Source organism: Vombatus ursinus, unplaced genomic scaffold (assembly GCF_900497805.2).
Source record: "Vombatus ursinus unplaced genomic scaffold, bare-nosed wombat genome assembly UNPS02004596.1, whole genome shotgun sequence".
Classification (NCBI taxonomy): Eukaryota; Metazoa; Chordata; class Mammalia; order Diprotodontia; family Vombatidae; genus Vombatus; species Vombatus ursinus.
In genome coordinates, this window is record NW_020944374.1 from 176,086 (window position 1) to 188,284 (window position 12,199).

The 12,199-nt window shown below is 29.2% G+C and overlaps 1 pseudogene; it reads left to right on the forward strand.

Annotated features, from left to right (window-relative positions):
- Window positions 1–12,199, forward strand: part of LOC114025288 — a 74,666-nt pseudogene that overhangs the window by 34,602 nt on the left and 27,865 nt on the right.

Here is a 12,199-nt window from a genome sequence, read left to right on the forward strand (position 1 = left end):
GGAACAATAAACTGACTGACAAATTAAATAACAGAATCAACAAAGGAACAAACTTAAACACAAGAGGAAATTATGAAAATAAGTAAAATAGCTAAAATATAAAACAAAAAGACTATAGAATTGACATGAAAAATAAAAAATTATTTTAAAAGATGGTCGAAATTGAAAAACTTTTAGCTAATCTGATCAGAGAGATGAGGGAAGGAAATAAAATTGCCTGAATAAAAAAGTGATCAAGGCAAAATTCCAACAATGGAGATAAGACTTTTCATAACCTAATGTACACACAATTAACTGCTAGCACAACTTAGAATTTCAAAGAAATGGAGGCTTATCTATCAACATATAAAATAACAAAATGAATAGGATATAAAATCAACATCTTACACAATCTAATGTCAGAAAATGAAAGTGAATGAGGTTTAAAGGAATTATGAAAGAAAGAAGCATCTGGTCCAGAAGGATGTATGAGTGAAAAATTATCAAACTTTCACAGAACAATTAATCATACTACAGAAAATATTCTAAAAAGATGAAAAGGCAAAGAATCTACCAAAATCATTTTATCACAGTCCAGGGAAAGAAAATAAAGTAAAGAAGGAGAACTATAAACTGTATTACTATTGAATATTAATTCAAAATAATTAAAATCATAGCAAACAGAATATAGTAATACATGTGATAAATTATTCACTATGACCAAGTCACATTTTTCTTAGGGATATAATGATGATTTCAACATTAGGAAAAAACTTTTGGCATAATTCAACATATGTTTAAACAATTATCATCAAGTCTCATTATTATATGACCAAAGTACAAAAAAGCTTTTGAAAAAAATATGACACAGAGTCATGTTGAAAATTCTACAAAGAATAGGAAGAGAAAGGCCATTATTAATATGATAGAAAAAATATTTCCAACCAAAAAGTAGCATCAAACACAATGGTAAAACATTATAAGAATTCTTAATAAACTTACAAATAAAGCAAGGATGATTCCCCCATTTCCCACAGTTATTTGAGACAATATTTCTAGAAATGCTGGCTTTAGCAATGAGAAAACAAAAAGGAAACAAATTAAAGACATAATTTATAATAAAAGGATGCTTTAATGTCCATCTCTTAAAGATGGACAAATGCATAAGAAAAAACAAATGAGAAAGCAAATATAAAAAGGAATAAAACATTGACATTAGCACTGAAGAACATCTGTAATCTTCTGAATGGTAACACTAGAAATTATATGCCATAGGGGGCAGCTAGGTGGTGCAGTAGATAGAGCTCCAGCCTTGGAGTCAGGAGGACCTGAGTTCAAATTCGGCCTCAGACACTTGACTCTTACTAGCTGTGTGACCCTGGGCAAGTCACTTACCCCGCATTGCCTCACCAAAAAGCAAAACAGAAAAAAAAAGGAAAAAAAAAAAAGAAAAAAAGAAAAAAATTATATGCCACAGAGAAGTTATAAGGAAATGTTATTGTTCAGTTGTGTCCAACTTTTCATGATCCCATTTGGGGTTTTCTTGGCAAAGATACTGAAGTGATTTGCCATTTCTTTCTCCAACCGACTTTACAGATGAGGAAACCAGGCAAACAGGGTTAAATGACTTGCCAAGGGTCACACAGCTAATAAGTATCTGAGGGTGGATTTGAACTCAGGTCTTACTGACTCCAGGCTGAGCACTGTATTCACTACACCACCTAGCTCCCCCATAAAGAAATGTTGCAAGCAGAAATTGTAAACACATCCATTACTGATGAAAATACGACAAAAATAGTCATTGATGTAGGGGAGAAAATCAATAAAATAAAAAATCCAGAATCAATGCAGAATTAATAATTACATCATACATAATTAATGGGTTAAAAAATTTACCAAAGAGAGAAAATTGATGCAAAAAGGAATGATAATAATAAGCAAATAACTCCAAATTTCTGGGATGCAACTAAAAGCAGTCGTCAGAGGAAAAATCATTACTGAAAACACAAATTAATAAAATTAAAAAGAGGATTAATGAATTGAACAGGCAATTTTAAAACAAAATCAAAAAGGAAACATTCAAAATAGGCATAAAAGAAAATCTTGAAAATTAGAAAAGAAATAGATAAAACACAAAAACAAAAAGATGAGAGAATTCACAAACACTACTACTATTTCTTTGAGAAGATGGTGTAACTAAAAAAAGGTTCTAGCTAATCTGATTTTAAAAAAAGAAAGTTTGGGAATCAAATTGGAAAAATAAAAAAAAGGCAAAATTCTTAGCACAGGAGAAGTAGTATTATCATAGCTTAGTATACACAATTATATGCTAGCACAACTGAGAATTTAAAGTAAAGTGAGGCTTACTACTGAAATATAAGATAGCAAAATGAATAGGACATGAAATCAAGATCTTTTACAATCTAGTGTCAGGAAATAAAATTGAATGAGCTTTAAAAGAATTACAAAATAAAGAAACCTCTGCTCCTGATGGATTCATGGGTGAATCCTCTGGAATTTTGAAAGAATCATTTACTACACTACAGAGATTACTTTAAGAAATGAGATAGTCATATGCACAAACACAAAAACAAAGATCAGGAGTAGAATTTGTTACGGGAAAGTAAAAAGTGCACAGCAGAGAACAAAAGAAAGCTTACAAGGAAGCAAAGAAAAGATGGACAGTTTTCAACACAATGTGTAGCCTGTATTGTATAGGCTTTCTTGAAATGGAAATTTATCGCTATATATTTTGAATCCTCTTTTACGTTCCGCTGTGCACATGGCATGCTTCTTTTTCTTTTCTTTTTTGTATTTAAGTTTCAATACTTAAGTTTATAATGTTTATTTTTCTTTTCTTTATTTTGTACTTGTTTTAGTATTTAAGTCTAAAAAACGAAAAAAATGAAAAAATGATAAAAAATGAGATAGTCTTCAAAAATCCTCTTATGTGATAAAGATTACTGATACCAAAAACCAGGGACAAATAAAACAAAGGAGAAAAGCCATAGACCAAATAATTAATATTGAGTAAAAAAAAGAGTCCTACAAAAAGTCAACAATAGTGGTTTCAAACTGTCATAGAAAAGGGGACACTGAAAGATACCTAAGGATTACTGAAAGCCCCATGTTGACTTAGAAAACCACATAGTCACATTATCTAGGATTTATTGTATTTTTATTTATTTTGTTAAATATTTCCCATTTACTTTTTCATCTGGTTCAGGGTACGTGTTCTTGCAGGACACAACCATATTTGACACCTCTCTTCTATGGTAATATATTCAAGAAATCATTCACTATGCCAAAGTTGGATTTATACGAATAATACAAGGTTGATTTAACATTAAAAAAACATTCAGCATAATTCATCATATTTAAAAAAAACAAAAACCCTCTAAAACACATAATTATGTGGCACAATGCATAAAAATGACACAGGCCTAAGTAATGAATTATTAATGTTATCCTGAATAAGTGAGCTAAAGAGCAAATTACAGAAAAATAATTATGTGAAGGAGGACAATAATGACAAAATAAGAATCCAAAATTTCTGTGATGTAGCTAAATCCATTCTCAGGAAGAAAAAATTTCTATCTCTGAAAACATATTAATAAAATAAAAAATATAGGACTAATGAACTGAACTGGCTGGGAAATCAAGAAATTAAAATAAGGACAAAAGAGAGAATTTTGGTTATCAGAAAAGAAATAGATAAAATATAAAAGAAAAAGTTGATAGACTGCCCAAATGAAGACAAAGATCATGTGAAAAGTGTGCATAACTGAAACCCCTTAAAATTAATCCTAAAGACATAATCAAATGGCCAAAATGAAAAATGAACGAGACAAAATCACAACAGAGCAACAGAACATTGTTATAACCAAGTATACACAATTACGTGCCAGCACAATAGAGAATTCAAAATAAAAGGAGGTTTTGTTACAAAAATAAAAAAGCAGTATTAATATAACAAGAAAACAAAATCTTAGATTAAGGTCAGAAAATGAAACTGAAAGCTTTAAAAGAACTACAAAAAAAATCCTGGAACAAATGGATTTATGGGTAAATACCATCGAACTTTGAAAGAACAAATAAACATATTACAAAAATTATTCTAAAGAGATAGGAAACCCTCTACAAAAATCCTTTTATAAGATATGACCCCCCCTCCCAGAATAGGCAAGAATAAAGCAAAAAACAACTGTGATAGACTGTATTGATAGACTATATTTCTTAAGAATGTTGATATAAAAATTTAAATAATAGCATAGCAAAAAGGGTATAGTACATCCAATAATTTATTCACTATAACAAAGTTGGATTTATGTGAGGGATATAAGGATGACTGAACATTAAGAAAAATATTTAACATGTTTATATAAAAAAATAAAAATACCAGCTCCAAATTACATGATTATTTAATGCAAAAGCTTTTGAAAAACTACAACCCTTATTTGTGCTGAAAATCCTATAAAACATCGAAGAGAAGGGACTTTTAAAAAATCTTATAGAGTGTGTATAAATATAATGTATATGTATGTATAAACATATACAACATATGTTCACATATTATATATATTCATATATATTTGTTTTGATATCTCAAAACAAAAAAACATTATTTCAAATGGTAAAACACTAGAAATAGTCTGAATACCTAGAGGAATAAAGTAAGGATGCATTTGCCCCTTCTACCTCCAATTTTCTTTGACATAATTTGTGAAATTCTAGTGCTAGCAATAAGACAAAAGAAAGAAATTAAAGATGTAAACATACACAAAGAGGAGACAAAATCATACTATTTAGTGACAACATGGTCATTAACTTACAATGCCCAATTTGAAATGGAGTAGACAAAGTTAAACAATGAAGAGAAAAAGTGAAGGAAAACTTCTTGGAAAGGAGAACAGAGAAATGAAAAAGTGGGGATGTGAGGAAAAGCAGAGGAAAGACTATGAATTGCTTACTTTGAGGACAGGGAAAGAGAATGAACAAAAATGGGGGAGAAATAGAGATAGACAGACGGAGAGAGAAATCGATAGGATAAAAATAAAAGTAGACTCAGAGAAGTTGGGATAGGCAGAGAAATCAGACGTATCCAGGACAGCGCCTTTGGGGCAGACCAGCATCAGAACATTGGGAGCAAGACTTTGCAAGTACAAAGGACTGACTTAATAGAGGAAGCAGATAAAACTCAAAAGCAAAAATCTAAATGGAAGAAAACAAGTCTAATAATCAGAAATTAAATATGAATTGGTGAAATAATGCAACAAAATGAAAGGGAGGGTAAATGGAAAGAACCATAACCCAAATATATGCTGTATTAAAAAACCATCTGAAATACTCCTATGGAATAAAAATGAAAGGCAAGGTCAAAATTACTGGGTCAAAATTTTATAAAAAGTTATGAAAAAAAGAAAAAGCAAATGTTGTGACCATGTTATCTGAAAAAAAGTTTCATTGTATGAAGAAACAGAAAAACAGAAACTACTTTCCACTTAAAGGAATCAAAGTGAATGAACAAATACCAAAACTAAACATTTATAAGCACAACAAAACATTATGTCTAAATTCAAAAGGAAAAAATTAACAAGAACACAAATATAGCAACACAGTAATTGTATAATACTTTACTATTTAGGTCTCAAATATCTATCTCAAATGAAATGTACAAATCCAAAAGAAAGATAAACAGGAAAGAAAATATAGATATGAAAAAAAAAACATCTATTTTAGAGCTGAAAAGTTTCTGGCATCTTATGAATGGGAACGTTAAATATCGCATAAGGTTTTTAGTACCAGATGATAGGTTTACAAAAACAGAATATCTGCCAGGGCACAGTTATAAATGAATGTCACAAAGTAGACAGAATAAATACATATGTTCTATTCAATAAAAATTTTTAAATGGTCATTAATATAGGAGTTACAAGCAAAAGATATATGTCCAAGTCAAAGATTAATCATGACATCCTGAAAAAATGAATTGGTCTAAGAACAAGTCAGAGAAACAAACTGTTATTTATATGAAAAAGTGTATTAAAGATGAAAAATCATCCCAGTTTCAGGAATGCAGCTAAAGCAGTCCTCAGAACAAAAGTCTTACTCCGAAAATATATATTAATAAAATAAAGAGAGGAGTAATGTACTGAACTGACAAATTAAATAACAAAAATATCAACAAAGAAACAACTCAAAATAAACACAAGAGGAAATTGTGAAAATCAGTAGTCAAATAGCTAAAATATAAAACAAAAAACCTACAGGCATGCAAAATTAAAAATTCTTTAACATGATAGTCAAAATTGTAAAACTTTTAGCTAATCTGATCAGAAAGAAGGAAGGAAATCAAAATGCCAGAAGCAATAATGATTAAGGCAAAATCTCAACAAAGGAGAAATAAAGAATTTTCATAACCTAGTGTACATATAAATACATGCTAGCACAACTGAGAACTTAAAAGAAATGGAAGCTTATCCCCCAAAATATAAAATAGCAAAATGAACAGGACAGGGAATCAAAATTTTATACAATCTAATGTCAGAAAATGAAACTGAATGAGCTTTAAAGGATTTATGAAAGAAACTCTGTTGCAGATAGATTTACGGGGGAATGCTATTACATTTTAAAACAACACTTAATAATATTACAAAAATAATTCTAAAAAATTGAGAAAGAAAAGTCTACCTTTTATACAATAGGATTCCAGATTAAAAACAAACATATTTGGGAAGACTAAAGCAAAGAAGTATAGACTACACTGCTAATTTATATTGAGTCAAAATAAATAAGATTTTTTCAAAGGACTATATATATTAATATATCCAATAAATTATTCCTTATGACCAAGGTGGTATATATCTAATGAATTATTCCTTATGACCAAGGTGGTTCTATATGAGGGAAACAAGAATAAGTGAATATCAGGAAAAACAATAAACATAATCATATTAGAAAACAAAGATACCACCCCTAATTCTGATGACTATGTGACAAGTTACATAAAAAAGGCTTTGACAAAGTATAACACTCATTTGTGCTGAAAATCCTATAAAACATAGGAAAGGCCAATTTTTAATTTGATAAAGAGTATATATCTTTGGATAAAAGGTCTCATTTTTTTCCAGTGGTAAAACAATGAAAGGATTTCTGATAAACACAGGAATAAGCAAGGATGCCCCCTTTCCCCGTTGTTTTGTTTTTTTGTTTTTTTGTTTTTCTTAGGTAGTTGGGGTTAAGTGACTTGCCCAGGGTTACACAGCTAGTAAGTGTCAAGTGTTTGATCTGAGGCCAGATTTGAACTCAGGTCCTCCTGACTTCAGGGCTGGGTGCTTTATCCACTGTGCTACCTAGCTGCCCCTTCTTTCCCCATTGTTATTTGACATAATAGTTCCAGAAATGCTAGTGCTAGAAATAAACCAAAATAAAGAAATCAAAGGCACAAATATGGATAAAGAGGAGAAAAACTACACCTGTGTGTTAACAAAATCCTTGTTTACTTGCAGTTTACAACTCAGATAAAATACAAAGAGAATGATATAATTCACAAACACAATGAACAGTTCTTTGAAAAAAAAGGCATAATTAAAAAATCTTTTCTCTAATCTGATTTTTACAGAAGGAGGTAGGGAAATCAAATTGATAAAACAGAAAATAACGAGACAAAATCATAGCAGGAGAAATAGAAAGAAGTATCATAGCTTAGTATCTACAATTACATACTAACACAACTGAGAATTTAAAAGAAATAGAAGTTTATCTACCTAAACAAAAAATGGGAAAATTAATAGGACATGAATTCAAGATCTTATACAATCTAATATTAGAAAATGAAATTGAATGAGCTTTAAAGGAACTACCTAAGAAAGAAAACTCTGCTCCTGATGGATTTATGGGTGAATACCATCAAACTTTAAAAGAATCACTTGCACACTATAGAAATTATTTTAATAATTGAGATAGAAGACAATATACCCAAATCTTTTTTACATAATAAAGATTACTGATTTTAAAAAAAAAACAAGAATAAACAAAGAACAATAGACTAAAAAGCTAATGAATATTAAGTTAAAAAATTAAAAGCCCTATAAAAAGTCTACCATATTGTTTTAAAATTAAATAAAAACAATAAGACTAAGCCAAATATAAGAATTCCAGCGGGTCAAATCTTGACTTGGAAAACTATATATTCCCATTGTCTATGTTCTATTGTATTTATATTTATTTTTAAAAAATGTTTCCGGATTCCATTTTAATCTAGTTCCAGCTGTATGGTGCTGCAGGCCACAACCATGTGTTTGATATCTCTGGTGTACAGATATATATTCAAGAAATGACAGAGTTGGATTTATACGAGGTATACGAGGAAGATTTAACATTAGGGAAAAAAATCTAGCATAATTAATCATATGAAAAAATCACTTTTAAAGCACATGATTATATGTGACAAGCTACATAAAAAAAGATACAGGCCCAATTGATGAATTATTAATGCAATCTTGAATTATAAGTGGGTTAAAGAACAATCATAGAAAATAACCACATGAAAGAGGACAATAATGATGAGGAAACAACTCACAATTTCTGGGATGTAGTTAAAAGTCCTCATAGAAAGGAAAAATAATGTCTAAAAAACATATTTAAAAATTGAAAAATAAAGGAATAATAAACTGCCTCAGTCATTTAACAACAAGAAACTTAAACTAAAATAAAAACAAAAGAAGGAATCTTGAATATCAGAGGAAAAATAGATAAAATATAAAAATTAAAAGATGATAGAAAGGACAAAGCTATAAAGATTCTTTGAAAAGACATGCATAATTGAAACCTATTTAGCTAATCTAATCAAAAAACAAATGAGGGAAATTAAGATGGTGAAAATGAAACACGAACAAGGCAAAATCATAACAGAGCTATACAGAGCATTATTAGAACTGAGTATATACAATTACCTGGCAGCACAACTGAGATTTCAAAAGAAATGATGGCTTAGTTACAAAAATATAATGTAGTAGCAACAATAAAACAAGAAAGTAAGATCTTAAATCAAGTAATGCCAGAAAATGATACTGAACGAGCTTTTATAAAAACTAAAAAGAAGCCTTATACAGGTGGATTTATGGTAAATATCAGCAAAACTTTAAAGGATGACTAAACATTAGGAAAAAGTTTAATAGATTTACATTATTAATTATATTATTAATAGTATATATTTAACATATTTATAGTTTAAAAAAACAAAAATATCAGTTCAAAATCAAATGAGTATTTGACAACATACAGAAACAGGCTTTGAAAGTGTTCAATGCTCATTTGTGATGAAAACCCTATAAAACCTAGGAAGGGCCATTTTTTGAATACAATAAAGAACATCTATATGTATATGTATATTTAAATGTATATTATATAAATAAAGTATATATACATAATCATGTTTTTACAGTCCATTTTGAATTTTGCATTTTAAGTTCATTTCCATTGTCCCTAAATAGGTATAATCTTATCTCGCATCTTGCATATGTTTAAGTCTTTAATTTCTTTCTTTTGTCTTACTGCTAGCACTAGAATTTCTTAAACTATGTCAAAGAAAAGTGGGAAACTAGGAGTGGGAAGGTGGAATGCATCCTTTCTTTATTCCTTCATGTATTAGGAAAACTTTTTGTGTTTTACCCTTTGAAATGATGCTACCTTTTAATATATGCATACATATATCTCAAATCTATAATATACATAAAACAAAAATATGTACATATATACACATATATGTATACACAAAGATGTATGTATGTATATGTGTATACATACACATTTATATACATACACGCATATACATACACAGAGATAGCAACATAATTATTGCAGGACACTTTAATGTTCATCTTTCAAAGATGGACAAATTTAAAAGAAAGATAAACTGGAAAGAACATATAGAACTGAAAAAACTATTGATGCTAGCATGGAAAAGTTTCTTTCATCTTATAAATAGGAACATTAAAGTTTATATGTTTTTTTAGCACCAGATGATATATTTATAAAAACAGAAGATCTGCTAGGGCACAGAGAAATTATAAAGAACTATTACAAAGTAGAAAAAGCAAATGCATATCTTGTACTTGATAATGTAAAAAAAAAAAGCCATGCAAATAGGAGTTACAGGCAAAAGATTTAGGCCCAAATGAAGAATTAAGAATGTCATCCTGATAAATGAGTTGGCTAAAGAATAAATCATAAAAACAAATTGATGATTATGTGAAAGAGTATAATAATGATGAAAAATATCCCCAAACTTCTAGAATATAGCTAAAGCAGTTATCAAAAGAAAAATCTTTGAAAAGGTATACTAATAAAATAGAGGAACAATGAACTGAACTGACAAATTAGATAACAAAGAAACAAACCCAAACTGAAAACAGAAGAGGAAAATTCAAATCATAAGCAAAAATCATAAGCGAAAGCTAAAATATAAAACAAAAAGTATAGATTTGGCATACAAAATCAAAATTCTTTTTAAAAATGGTCAAAATTAAAAAACTTTTAGCTGTTCTGATCAGAGAGAAGAAGGAAGGAAATCCAAACACCAGAATAAAAAATGATCAATGCAAATCACTACAAAGGAGAATTACATATACTTATGGTAGAAGAAATACTTTTCATAACTTAGTGTGCACACAATTACTTGCTAGCACAACTGAGAATTCAAAAGAAATGGAAACTTCTCTACCAGAATGTAAAATAGCAAAATAAATAGGCTATGAAATCAAGACCTTATCCAATCTAACATTATAAAATGAAACTGGATGAAATTTAAAAGAATTACAAATGAAAGAGACTTCTAGTCCAGATGGATTTATAGATGAACACTATGAAGCTTTAAAAAAAAATTATCACATTGTGGAAATTATTGTTAAAGGTGAGACTGAAGACAGTCTACCAAAATCCTTTTCTGTGATAGAGATTACTGATGAAAAACCAATGAAGAATAAGGCAAAGAAGAACTATGGACTATTTGACTAAAGAATATTAAGTAAAAAGTTTAAATAAAAGCCCTCTAAAATGTCTATACCAGTGGTGACAAACTCAAACTGAACTGTATATAAATATTTCTAAAGATATGTTGACTTAGAAAACCACACAGTCCCATTATCTATGTTATGTTGAATTTTTAAAAATTTTGTTAAATATTTGCCAATTACATTTTAATTTGGTTGAGGCTGTAGTGTTGTAGGCCACAACCATGGTTTTTACACTTGTAGTCTACAGTATTTTTATTTATTGTAGTATTTTTATTTATTTGTAGTATTTTTATTTACTTGTAGCGTTGTATTTTTACTTACTTCGTTAAATATTTTCCAATTACATGTAAAAAATTTTAACATTTATTTTTGAAAATTTTGAGTTCCAAATTTTCTCCCTTCTTCTCACTGCTCTCCCACCCACTGAGATGGCAGGCAATATAATACTGATTATACAAGCGATGTTATGCAAATCATTACAGTAATATATTCAAGAAATTATTCACTATGGCAAAGTTGGATTTATATGAATGATACAAGGATGATTTAACATTAGAAAAAACCATTTAGCATTATTCATCATATAAAAAACCCCCACATCTAAAACATATGATTATGTGTGACAAGCTACATAAAAATGATACAGGCCTAAATAATGAATTATTGATGCAATCCTTAATAACAAGTGGCTTAAAGAATAATCATAGCAAAATAATTATATGAAGGAGGACAATAATAAGAAAATAACTTAAAATTTCAGAGACGTAGCTAAAAGTCCTCAGGGAGAGAGAAAAAAATCTTACCACTGAAAACATTTATTAATAAAATAAAAAATAGAGTAATATTGATGTGAACAAGTCATTTATTAACAAGAAAATTAACAAACCAAAATAAGGTTAAAAAAAGAATCTTGAATATCAAGTAGAAATAGATACAAAAAACCCCCCCCAAAACAAAAAGACGATAGAATTCCCAAACAAAGCTAAAGGTTTTTTGGAAAGATATGCATCATTGAAAACCTTTAGCTAATCTAATCTTAAAGACAAAGGAGGGAAATCAAGACAAAATCCCAACAAGGAAAGCATTGTTATAACTGAGTATGCACAATTCCATGCTAACACAACCCTAAGCTCAAAAGAAATGTCAACTGTGTTACTGTTCAGTCATGTCTGACTCTTCATGACCCCATTTGGGGTTTTCTTGGC